The following is a 14,063-nucleotide window of genomic DNA, read 5'->3' as shown; positions in this document are numbered from 1 at the left end:
AAAAGGGTCAAATTGACTAAAACTTCAAAAATCTTCCCTTCTCTCAGATATGTTAGAATCAAATACTCTTCATAGATGAAGGGGTCTTATGGTGCTTTACCGAAATTGTGAATTTCATGACCCTTGGGTCTCACGTTTGCCCCTGGGGAGCGGGTAAACTTTACTATAGTTTATATAGGGAAATTACATTTTTGACTATTATTTGTTGGATTTCTATTGGAATTTATTCTAACTTAGTTCAAATTATCAGCATGGGATTACAGTTTGATGGTATGTACATGTTGGCCCTGGTTGACCCCCAGGGGCTGGTGGGCGGGGCCAAAAAGGGTCAAATTGACTGAAATTTCAAAAATCTTCTTCTCTACTCTCAGATATGGTAGAATCAAATACTCTTCATAGATGGAAGGGTCTTAAGGTGCTTTACAAAAGTTGTGAATTTCATGACCCTGGGGTCTCACGTTTGCCCCTGGGGAGGGGGTAAACTTTACTATAGTTTATATAAGGAAATCACATTTTTGACTATTATTTGTTGAATTTTTATTGGAATTCATTCTAACTTGGTTAACATTATCAGCTTGGGATGACAGTCTGATAGTATGTACATGTTGGCCCTGACTGACCCCCAGGGGCTGATGGGCGGGGCCAAAAGGGGTCAAATTAACTGAAATTTCAAAAATCTTCTTACAATGTACAACCCAAATAAGGTAGAATCAAATACTCTTCATAGATGAAGGGGTCTTATGGTGCTTTACCATAATTATGAATTTCCTAGCCCTGGGGTCTCACGTTTGCCCCATGGGAGGGGATAAACTTTACTATAGTTATAGGGAAATCACATTTGTGATTTTTCATTTGTTTTATTTGTTTTGAAATTCATTCTTTCATTCAAATTTACTGAAATATTTCAGTTGACCGTTAAGGCCCATGGGCCTCTTGTTTATTTTGATATGTTATCTTTACATTCAATGAAAATGAACATAAAGTTTATGAATTATTGATTAATTTTGATGTATTTTCTTTATGATCTACGTAAATGTAGATAAAGTTTATGAAATATTGATTTATTAGCTCACCTGGACCGAAGGTCCGGTGAGCTTATGCCATGGTGCGGGTCCGGCGTCCGGCGTCCGTCCGTCAACATTTGCTTCAAATCGCTACTAGTCAAAAAGTTCTTATTGGATTTTGACCAAATTTGGTCAGAAACATCCTTGGCAGAAGGGGGTCAGATTTTGCATAAATGGTGACTCTGACCCCCAAGGGGCCAAAGGGGCGGGGCCTAATGGGGGAAATAGAGGTAATTCCTTCAAATCGCTACTAGTCATAAAGTTATGAATGGATTTGAACCCAATTTGGTCAGAAACATCCTTTGGGGAAGGGGAACAGATTTTGCATAAATGGTGACTCTGACCCCCAAGGGGCCAAAGGGGCGGGGCCTAATGAGGAAATAGAGGTAATTCCTTCAAATCGCTACTAGTCATAAAGTTATGAATGGATTTGAACCCAATTTGGTCAGAAACATCCTTTGGGGAAGGGGAACAGATTTTGCATAAATGGTGACTCTGACCCCTAAGGGGCCAAAGGGGCGGGGCCTAATGGGGAAATAGAGGTAATTCCTTCAAATCGCTAATAGTCATAAAGTTATGAATGGATTTGAACCCAATTTGGTCAGAAACATCCTTTGGGGAAGGGGAACAGATTTTGCATAAATGGTGACTCTGACCCCCAACGGGCCAAAGGGGCGGGGCCCCATATGAGAAATAGAGGTAATTCCTTTAAATCGCTACTAGTCATAAAGTTATGAATGGATTTGAACCCAATTTAGTAAGAAACATCCTTTGGGGAAGGGGAACAGATTTTGCATAAATGGTGACTCTGACCCCCGAGGGGCCAAAGGGGCGGGGCCCCATATGGGAAATAGAGGTAATTCCTTTAAATCGCTACTAGTCATAAATTTATGAATGGATTTGAACCCAATTTAGTAAGAAACATTCTTTGGGGAAGGGGAACAGGGTTTGCAAAAATGGTGACTCTGACCCCCAAGGGGCCAAAGGGGCGGGGCCTAATGGGGAAATAGAGGTAATTCCTTAAGATTGCTACTAGTCATAGTTATGAATGGATTTGAACCCAATTTGGTAAGAAACATTCTTGGGGGAAGGGGAACAGATTTTGCATAAATGGTGACTCTGACCCCCGAGGGTCAAAAGGGACGGGGCCTCATATGGGAAATAGAGGTAATTCCTTCAAATCGCTACTAGTCATAAAGTTATGAATGGATTTGAACCCAATTTGGTCAGAAACATCCTTTGGGGAAGGGGAACAGATTTTGCATAAATGGTGACTCTGACCCCCAAGGGGCCAAAGGGACGGGGCCTAATGGGGAAATAGAGGTAATTCCTTCAAATCGCTACTAGTCATAAAGTTATGAATGGATTTGAACCCAATTTGGTCAGAAACATCCTTTGGGGAAGCGGAACAGATTTTGCATAAATGGTGACTCTGACCCCCAAGGGGCCAAAGGAGCGGGGCCTAATGAGGAAATAGAGGTAATTCCTTCAAATCGCTACTAGTCATAAAGTTATGAATGAATTTGAACCCAATTTGGTCAGAAACATCCTTTGGGGAAGGGGAACAGATTTTGCATAAATGGTGACTCTGACCCCCAACGGGCCAAAGGGGCGGGGCCCCATATGAGAAATAGAGGTAATTCCTTTAAATCGCTACTAGTCATAAAGTTATGAATGGATTTGAACCCAATTTAGTAAGAAACATCCTTTGGGGAAGGGGAACAGACTTTGCATAAATGGTGACTCTGACCCCCGAGGGGCCAAAGGGGCGGGGCCCCATATGGGAAATAGAGGTAATTCCTTTAAATCGCTACTAGTCATAAAGTTATGAATGGATTTGAACCCAATTTAGTAAGAAACATTCTTTGGGGAAGGGGAACAGGGTTTGCATAAATGGTGACTCTGACCCCCAAGGGGCCAAAGGGGCGGGGCCTAATGGGGAAATAGAGGTAATTCCTTAAAATTGCTACTAGTCATAAAGTTATGAATGGATTTGAACCCAATTTGGTAAGAAACATTCTTGGGGGAAGGGGAACAGATTTTGCATAAATGGTGACTCTGACCCCCGAGGGTCAAAAGGGACGGGGCCTCATATGGGAAATAGAGGTAATTCCTTTAAATCACTACTAGTCATAAAGTTATAAATGCATGTTGCAAACTCAGAGAGTCTGGACTTCATTATTTCTTTAAAGCAGTTGGGATCCCCACGCTATAACCATATATAGCATTGTTTGAGGTTAACAAACAAAAGGAATTGAACATGAACATTATTTTGACATTTGGTCAAATCCAACCAGGTGAGCGATACAGGCCCCATGGGCCTCTTGTTTTGATGTGTTTTCGCTATGATCTATGTTAGTGTACAAAATGTCAAAGTTTATGAAATATTGATTTCTTTGATGTATTTTTAATATGATCTATGTAAGTGTACATAAAGTTTATGAAATATTGATTTATTTTTATGTGTTTTCGCTATGATCTATGCAAGTGTACAAAATGTCATAAAGTTTATGAAATATTGATTTCTTTGATGTATTTTCAATATGATCTATGTAAGTGTACATAAAGTTTATGAAATATTGATTTATTTTTATGTGTTTTCGCTATGATCTATGCAAGTGTACAAAATGTCATAAAGTTTATGAAATATTGATTTCTTTGATGTATTTTCAATATGATCTATGTAAGTGTACATAAAGTTTATGAAATATTGATTTATTTTTATGTGTTTTCGCTATGTTCTATGTAAGTGTACAAAATGTCATAAAGTTTATGAAATATTGATTTCTTTGATGTATTTTCAATATGATCTATGTAAGTGTACATAAAGTTTATGAAATATTGATTTCTTTGATGTATTTTCAATATGATCTATGTAAGTGTACATAAAGTTTATGAAATATTGATTTATTTTTATGTGTTTTCGCTATGATCTATGTAAGTGTACAAAATGTCATAAAGTTTATGAAATATTGATTTATTTTTATGTGTTTTCGCTATGATCTATGCAAGTGTACAAAATGCCATAAAGTTTATGAAATATTGATTTCTTTCATGTATTTTCAATATGATCTATGTAAGTGTACATAAAGTTTATGAAATATTGATTTATTTTGATGTATTTTCTTGTAATATTTTCCTTTATTAATATGTGGTTGTATGTGGATTCAAATCTTTAATGAGATCCATATCTATATGTCACTGATATAATGAGTATTAGATAGATACTGAAGGGAAGTAAAAAAGAAAAGGAAGTGAAAAAGAAAATCTTCCAAATCATCAACCAATTCTAGGCTATCAAATGACCTTATGACCTGTTAAGTGGTTCATTAATTAGCTCACCTGCCCGAAGGGCAAGTGAGCTTATGCCGTGGCGCGGCGTCCGGCGTCCGTCCGGCGTCCGTCCGGCGTCAACTTTTCCATTCAAGCAACTTCTTCTCAATAACCAAAAGGCCCAGAGACCTAATATTGGGCCTGTAGCATGCTGGGGTGAAGGGCTACCAAGTTTGTTCAAATGAATAAAGTTGACCTTCATTCAAGGTCACAGGGGTCAAAAAGGCTAAAATCTTTAAACAACTTCTCAATAACCAAGAGTCCCAGGGAGTTGATATTGGGTCTGTAGCATGCTGGGGTGAAGGGCTACCAAGTTTGTTCAAATGAATGACCTTGACTACCATTCAAGGTCACAGGGGTCAAATATGCTTAAAAATCTTTAAATGACTTCTTCTCAATAACCAAGAGTCCCAGGGAGTTGATATTGGGTCTGTAGCATGCTGGGGTGAAGGGCTACCATGTTTGTTCAAACGAATGACCTTGACCTTCATTCAAGGTCACAGGAGTCAAAAAGGCTAAAATATTTAAATGACTTCTTCTCAATAACCAAGAGTCCCAGGGAGTTGTTATTGGGTCTATAGAATACTGGGGTAAAGGGCTATCAAGTTTGTTCAAATGAATGACCTTGACTACCATTCAAGGTCACAGGGGTCAAATATGCTTAAAAATCTTTAAACGACTTCTTCTCAATAACCAAGAGTCCCAGGGAGTTGATATTGGGTCTGTAGCATGCTGGGGTGAAGGGCTACCAAGTTTGTTCAAATGAATAACCTTGACCTTCATTCAAGGTCACAGGAGTCAAAAAGGCTAAAATATTTAAATGACTTCTTCTCAATAACCAAGAGTCCCAGGGAGTTGTTATTGGGTCTATAGAATACTGGGGTAAAGGGCTATCAAGTTTGTTCAAATGAATGACCTTGACCTTCATTCAAGGTCACAGGAGTCAAAAAGGCTAAAATCTTTAAACGACTTCTTCTCAATAACCAAGAGTCCCGGAGACCGAATTTTTGGCCTGTAGCATGCTGGGGTTAAGGGCTCTCAAGTTTGTTGAAATGAATGACCTTGCCCTTCACTTAAGATCACAGCAGTCAAAAAGGCTAAAAAAATTAAGCGACTTCCTCTCAATAACCAAGCGTCCAAGGGAGTTGATATTTGGTCTGTAGCATGCTGGGGTGAAGGGCTACCAACTTTGTTCAAATGAATGACCCTGACTCACATTCAAGGTCACGTCGATCAAGTATGCTTAAATCTTTAAATGACTTTTAGTGAATAGCTTAAGTGCCGAGAGACATTATATTGGTCATGTAGCATGCTTTCAAATAACTGCAGGATCCATATATGAAAAGATCACTGCATTGCAGGTGAGCGATTTGGGCCCATTGGGCCCTTGTTGTTTCCTACATTTATATCAAATATTATAAAATGTTGTCATCATATGTCTGCATGCACCAACACTGCCAGCTTATTTTTAGCTCACCTGGCCCGAAGGGCCGGTGAGCTTATGCCATGGTGCAGCGTCCGTCCGTCTTCCGGTGTCCGTCAACTTTTTCTTTTAATTGCTTCTAGTCCTAAAGTATTGAATGGATTTTCACCAAATTTGGTCAGGAACATCCTTGGCAGAAGGGGAACAGAGTTTGTATAAATTTTTACTCTGAACGCCCAGGGACCTGAAGGGCGGGCCAAATAGGGGAAATAGGGTTACTCCTTTAAATCACTACTAGTCATAAAGTTATGAATGAATTTGAACCAAATTTGGTCAGGAACATCCTTGGCAGAAGGTGAACAGAGTTTGTATAAATTTTTACTCTGAACCCCCAGGGGCCTGAGGGGCGGGGCCAAATAGGGGAAATAGGGTTACTCCTTTAAATCGCTACTAGTCAAAGTTATGAATGAATTTGAACCAAATTTGGTCAGTAACATCCTTGGCAGAAAGGGAACAGAGGTTGTATAAATGTTTACTCTGAACCCCCAGGGGCCTGAGGGACGGGGCCAAATAGGGGAAATAGGGTTACTCCTTTAAATCGCTACTATTCATAAAGTTATGAATGAATTTGAACCACATTTGGTCAGGAACATCCTTGGTAGAAGGGGAACAGAGTTTGTATAAATTTTTACTCTGAACGCCCAGGGACCTGAAGGGCGGGCCAAATAGGGGAAATAGGGTTACTCCTTTAAATCACTACTAGTCATAAAGTTATGAATGAATTTGAACCAAATTTGGTCAGGAACATCCTTGGCAGAAGGTGAACAGAGTTTGTATAAATTTTTACTCTGAACCCCCAGGGGCCTGAGGGGCGGGGCCAAATAGGGGAAATAGGGTTACTCCTTTAAATCGCTACTAGTCAAAGTTATGAATGAATTTGAACCAAATTTGGTCAGTAACATCCTTGGCAGAAAGGGAACAGAGGTTGTATAAATGTTTACTCTGAACCCCCAGGGGCCTGAGGGACGGGGCCAAATAGGGGAAATAGGGTTACTCCTTTAAATCGCTACTATTCATAAAGTTATGAATGAATTTGAACCACATTTGGTCAGGAACATCCTTGGTAGAAGGGGAACATAGTTTGTATAAATTTTTACTTTGAACCCCAGGGGCCTGAGGGGCAGGGCAAAATAGGGGAAATATGGTTACTCCTTTAAATCGCTACTAGTCATAAAGTATTGAATAGCTTTTCATCAAATTTGGTCAGGAACATCCTTGAGGGGAGGGGGAACAGAGTTTATATGAATTTTTACTCTGTACCCCTAGGGGCCTAAGGGGCGGGGCCAAGTAGGGGAAATAGAGATTAGTCTTTTAATTGCTACTAGTCATAAAGATTTAAATGGATTTTAACCAAATATGGTCAGGAATATTCATTGGAGAAGGGGAACCGAGTTGGTATAAATTTTTACTCTGAATCCCCAGGGGACTGAGGAGTGGGGTCCGATAGGGAAAATAGGGGTTAATCCTTTAAATCGATATTAATTATTAAGTTACGAATGGATTTTACCTAAATTTGGTCAGGAACATCCAGAGAGGAAGGGGGGAAAGAGTTTGTATAAATATTGAGGGGCCTGAGGGGCGGGGCCAAATAGGGGAAATAGAGATTAGTCTTTAAATTGTTATTTGCCATAAAGTTTTAAATGGATTTTAACTAAATTTAGTCAAGAGCATCCTTGGGAGAAGGGGAACCGAGTTTGGATAAATTTATACTCTGTACCCTCAGGGGCCTGAGGGGCGGGGCCAAATAGGGAAATAGGGGTTTATCCTTTAAATCGCTATTATTCATAAAGTTATGAATGGATTTGAACCAAATTTGGTCTGGAATATCCTTAGGGGAAGGGGGAAAGAGAGTTTATATAAATATTGACTCTGACCCCCAAGGGGCCTGAAGGGAGGGGACACAATTCTTATGTAAAAATAGGCCCAAGGGTTTTCCCCACCCTAAGGGACTTAGTTTCTTTAAACACCATTATGTTGTAAAAATAATCCATATGGTCTTTCAGAGAGTACATTTTTGTATATGTATTAACAAATTGAACATGAACATTATTTTGACATTTTGTCAAATCCAACCAGGTGAGCGATACAGGCCCCATGGGCCTCTTGTTTTTTTATTGTAATGTTTGTGGTCCTCAGTGTGAATAGCAATGTCTGTGTGTACGTGTGAATGATTTTGTAGCAAAGAAAACACTTTTATACAAGATACCTAATGAGCCAATCAACGATTCAGTTGTATTGATGTCATACATGTGGTATAACATCAAGTTCTGTACCTAATTAGAATGTGCTGAAGATATGTTCAAGAATAAAGAGTCACTTGACCATATCTTAAATCAAATCATATCAATATAATTTATCTGTCTATTCCTGATTCAGGTGCCATTGTTCAAGGTTATAGGACCAGATGTCCCTCTTCTCTAAGCAACACCTTGAAATGTAAAGTTTGTTAAAAGTTATCACATGATCTCAACAAATTTAGTTCATGTTGACGCAGTTCATGTTAATAGTATTAGCTCATGTCTGGTAATAACCCCTTACCTGGTAATAAACTCATACATGGTAATAACCCCTTACCTGGTAATAACCCCATACCTGGTAATAACCCCATACCTGGTAATAAACACATACCTGGTAATAAACTCATACATGGTAATAACCCCATACCTGGTAATAAACTCATACCTGGTAATAACCCCATACCTGGTAATAAACTCATACCTGGTAATAAACTCATACCTGGTAATAAACTCATACATAGTAATAACCCCTTACCTGGTAATAACCCCATACCTGGTAATAACCCCATACCTGGTAATAAACTCATACCTGGTAATAAACTCATACCTGGTAATAAACTCATACCTGGTAATAAACTCATACATAGTAATAACCCCTTACCTGGTAATAACCCTATACATGGTAATAACCCCATACCTGGTAATAAACACATACCTGGTAATAAACACATACCTGGTAATAAACACATACCTGGTAATAAACTCATACATGGTAATAAACACATACCTGGTAATAAACACATACATGGTAATAACCCCATACCTGGTAATAAACTCATACCTGGTAATAAACACATACCTGGTAATAAACACATACCTGGTAATAAACTCATACATGGTAATAACCCCTTACCTGGTAATAAACTCATACCTGGTAATAAACACATACCTGGTAATAAACACATACCTGGTAATAAACTCATACATGGTAATAAACACATACCTGGTAATAAACACATACATGGTAATAACCCCATACCTGGTAATAAACTCATACCTGGTAATAAACACATACCTGGTAATAAACACATACCTGGTAATAAACTCATACATGGTAATAACCCCTTACCTGGTAATAAACTCATACCTGGTAATAACCCCATACCTGGTAATAAACTCATACCTGGTAATAAACACATACCTGGTAATAAACTCATACATAGTAATAACCCCTTACCTGGTAATAACCCTATACATGGTAATAAACCCTTACATGGTAATAACTTTATACATGGTAATAACCCTATACATGGAAATAAACCCTTACCTGGTAATAACCCTATATATGGTAATAACCCCATACTTGGTAATAACCCCATACCTGGTAATAAACTCATACATAGTAATAACCCCTTACCTGGTAATAACCCCATACCTGGTAATAACCCTATACATGGTAATCGTCCAATACCTGGTAATAACCCCATGCCTGGTAATAACCCCATACCTGGCATTAAACCCATACCTGGTAATAACCCTATACATGGTAATCGTCCAATACATGGTAATAACCCTTATATGGTAATAACCCCATACCTGGTAATAACCCCATACCTGGTAATAAACTCATACCTGGTAATAAACACATACCTGGTAATAAACACATACCTGGTAATAAACTCATACATGGTAATAACCCCTTACCTGGTAATAAACTCATACCTGGTAATAACCCCTTACCTGGTAATAAACTCATACCTGGTAATAACCCCTTACCTGGTAATAACCCTATACATTGTAATAAACCCTTACATGGTAATAACCCTATACATGGTTATAACCCCATACCTGGTAATAACCCTATATATGGTAATAACCCCATACTTGGTAATAACCCCATACCTGGTAATAACCCTATACATGGTAATCGTCCAATACCTGGTAATAACCCCATGCCTGGTAATAACCCCATACCTGGTAATAACCCCATACCTGGTATTAAACCCATACCTGGTAATAACCCCATACCTGGTAATAACCCCATACCTGGCATTAAACCCATACCTGGTAATAACCCTATACATGGTAATCGTCCAATACATGGTAATAACCCCATGCCTGGTATTAAACCCATACCTGGTAATTACCCCATACCTGGTATTAAACCTATACCTGGTAATAACCCTATACATGGTAATCGTTCAATACATGGTAATAACCCTTATATGGTAATAACCCCATACCTGGTATTAAACCCATACCTGATAATAACCCTATACATGGTAATAAACACTTATATGGTAATAACCCCATACCTGGTAATAAACCATGCCTGGTAATAAACCATACCTGGTGATGAACCCATACCTGGTAATAAACCCAGTGTAATGTAGTTCATTACAAATATTAACATGTGCTATTTTATTTTATATGCAAACAGTGTTTGTATGAAAACAATCAATACCTAGGTGACCTTGTGTTGAATTATGTAATTTGAATATTTTGTATTTTAATCAGTTGCATTTAAGACTAATATATTCATGTTGAAAATTATTAAGACTGACTAATATTTCCACAATGTAATGTGGAAATAAAACAGACTTGTATTTCAACATACAATATGTGGCATTGACAAAGATTTGTATTTCCAAATACAATGTGATGAAATGTTCAGAAACATCATGAGAAAAAATTCCAATATGGTGTTAATTAAACAGGACATCAATATGTATACCTATTTTGACTTTGTGTTGTGTTACTTTTTATTGATTTGTTATTCAAGATAAACAACGAAATCGAAAAAAAAAATCTGAATTGATTTTTAGCTCACCTGCCCAAAGGGCAAGTGAGCTTATGCCGTTGTGCGTCGTCCGTCCAACGTCAAATTTTTATTTAAACAACTTTTTCTCAATAACCAAGTGGCCCAGGGACTTGATATTGGGTCTGTAGCATGCTGGAGTGAAGGGCTACCATGTTTGTTCAAATGAATGACCTTGACCTTCATTCAAGGTCAAATAGGCTATAATATTCAAACGACTTCTCAATAACCAAGAGGCCCAGGGACTTGATATTGGGCCTGTAGCATGCTTGGGTAAAGGGCTACCAAGTTCGTTCAAATAGTTGACCTTGATCTTCGTTCAAGGTCACATGGGTCAAATAGGCTAAAATTTTCAAACAACTTCTCGATAACCAAGATGCCCATGGACTTAATATAGGGCCTGTAGCATGCTGGGGTGAAGGGCTACTATGTTTGTTCAAATAAATGACCTTGACCATCATTCAAGGTCACATGGGTGAAATAGACTAAATAATCTTCCAACAACCTCTTCTCAATAACCAAGAGGCCAATGGACTTGATATTTGGCCTGTAGCATGCTGGGGTAAAGGACTAAAAAGTTTGTTCAAATGAATGACCTTGACCTTCATTCAAGGTCACGTGGGTCAAATAGGCTAAAATCTTTAAAAGACTTCTCAATAACCAAGAGGCCCAGGGACTTGATATTGCATGGGCCTGTCTGTAGCATGCATAGAGCCAAGAGTCACCAAGACCCGATCTTAGGCCAATAGTATGCTGGAATGAAGGACTAGAAAATATATTGACATGAATAAACCTAGCTTATTCTGATATTTGAATAAAGTTGTTATCAGCATAGTGTCTGTAGAAATGACATCAATCAACTGCAAATTTGCTGTAGAGCCAGGTGAGTGATATAGGCCCATTGGGCCTCTTGTTATCACATACATCGCAAATTCCCAATGAGCTTGTCGCCTTTACTGATGAACAGTTTGTAATGACATGAGATTGATCAGATTTACATCGAGTTGACTGACCAAAAGTCAAGGTCATTGGGTCAAAGTCAAGGTCAAATTTGAAATCTTTTACTGCAACATGTTGTTATACTTGATGCATTTGTCACAATTAAACAAGAACTGACCAAATTCAAGGTCACAGTGTCAAAGGTCAAAGTCAAATTGTGTCTGTACACTTATGAACATTTTGTTATGACATTTTGAAGCAAAGTTGTTCGGAATTAAACAATATAATCAACTGACCAAATACCAAGGTCACTGGATCAAAGTCCAATGTCATTTTGGGTCATAAGGTCAAATACAAAGTGGATCCATGACAAGTGTAAAGGTTTTAATAAAACAAATCAAAGCTATGAGTATCATTCTGTCCATCAAATATGGAGATGAAAGTAAACAGTTTGCTCATCATAGTTCATGTAGAATGTGTAGAATTTGCCTTAATTCTTGTGAAGTGCAAATTAGAAATGCCAAACCCAGCGATAAGGATAAATAATTTTTTGATGATTATGTGGGATAGATATGTAACCACATGATGAAAAAGTTGACCAGTCCACTGTGTCCAGGGTGATCTAAAGAGTGACGAATGCATTGAATCATCAGGATGTTGTCAGGAGATTTGTAACATTTCCTCTGACTGCTTAGCCAATCAGAAAACACCAAGCCGATTTTTGACAAACTGGAAATCTCCAGTTTGAGGACTTTCCTCAAACTGGAGATTGAGCACGGCAATATTTTTACTAAACATACTGAATTCATCAACAAAAAACACACATATTATTTTTAGCTCACCTGCCCATTTGCTTTTCCATTCAAGCAACTTCTTCTCAATAACCAGAAGGTCCAGAGACCTAATATTTGGCCTGTAGCATGCTGGGGTGAAGGGCTACACCTAGTTTGTTCAAATGAATGACCTTGACCTTCATTCAAGGTCACAGGAGTCAAAAAGGCTAAAATCTTTAAACAACTTCTTCTCGATAACCAAGAGTCCCAGGGAGTTGATATTGGGTCTGTAGCATGCTGGGGTGAAGGGCTACAAAGTTCGTTAAAATGAATGATCCCGACTCACATTCAAGGTCACGTCGATCAAATATGCTTAAATCTTTCAATTACTTCTAGTTAAGTGCCGAAACACATTATATTGGTCCTGTAGCATGCTTTCGAATAACTGCAGGATCCATATATGAAATGATCACTGCATTGCAGGTGAGCGATTTCGGCCCATTGGGCCCTTGTTCTAAAAATGACCCTGGTTCCATATTCAACATTGAAAATGGTCCCCACGAAATATTAACCCATTTCCATATCATTTCCTGGAAATGACCCCGGTTCCATATTCAACGTTGAAAATGGACCCCATGACATACTGACTCATTTCCATATTATTTTTCAAAAAATGACCCCGGTTCCATTTTCAACGTTGAAAATGGACCCCACAAAATAATAACCCATTTCCATATCATTTGCTGAAAATGACCCCGGTTCTATATTCAACATTGAAAATGGACCCCACGACATATTGACCCATTTGCATATCATTTGCTGAAAATGACCCTGGTTCCACATTCAACATTGAAAATGGACCCCCATAACATATTAACCCTTTTCAATATTAGATTTTCAAAATGACACCAGTTCCATGTTCCATATAATGTTACAGTGGATCTCTAAATAATAAACCAAAACATGTTATATGCATATCGTATAACAGTGATGAGTTAAAGCAAAGGTCATTATATGGGTTCCAAAGGGTCAAAAGTCAAACTACAATGTATTAATCAATGTCGATCAATATCACATACATTTCATATGCATATCATATTACAGTTTGAATATATACCAAAGGTCATTATATGGGTCACCAAAGGTCACAGGTCATACTCTTAATTAATTTGGTCCAATGTCATATACATTTCATATGCATATCTTATAACAGTGATAAGTTATACGAAATTTCATTATCTGGGTCACCAAAGGTCAAAGGTTAAATTTTTTATCAATGTCAACCAATATCGTGTACATGTCATATGAATATCTTATAACAGTGAGGAGTTATGTCAAAGGTCATTATATGGGTAACCAAGGGTCAAAGATCAAATTGTTAATCAATGTCAATCAATATTGTCAGAGACATATATA

The sequence above is a fragment of the Pecten maximus genome, chromosome 2 (genome assembly GCF_902652985.1).
Source record: "Pecten maximus chromosome 2, xPecMax1.1, whole genome shotgun sequence".
Taxonomy (NCBI): domain Eukaryota; kingdom Metazoa; phylum Mollusca; class Bivalvia; order Pectinida; family Pectinidae; genus Pecten; species Pecten maximus.
Note: the sequence above shows the minus strand (reverse complement) of the source record.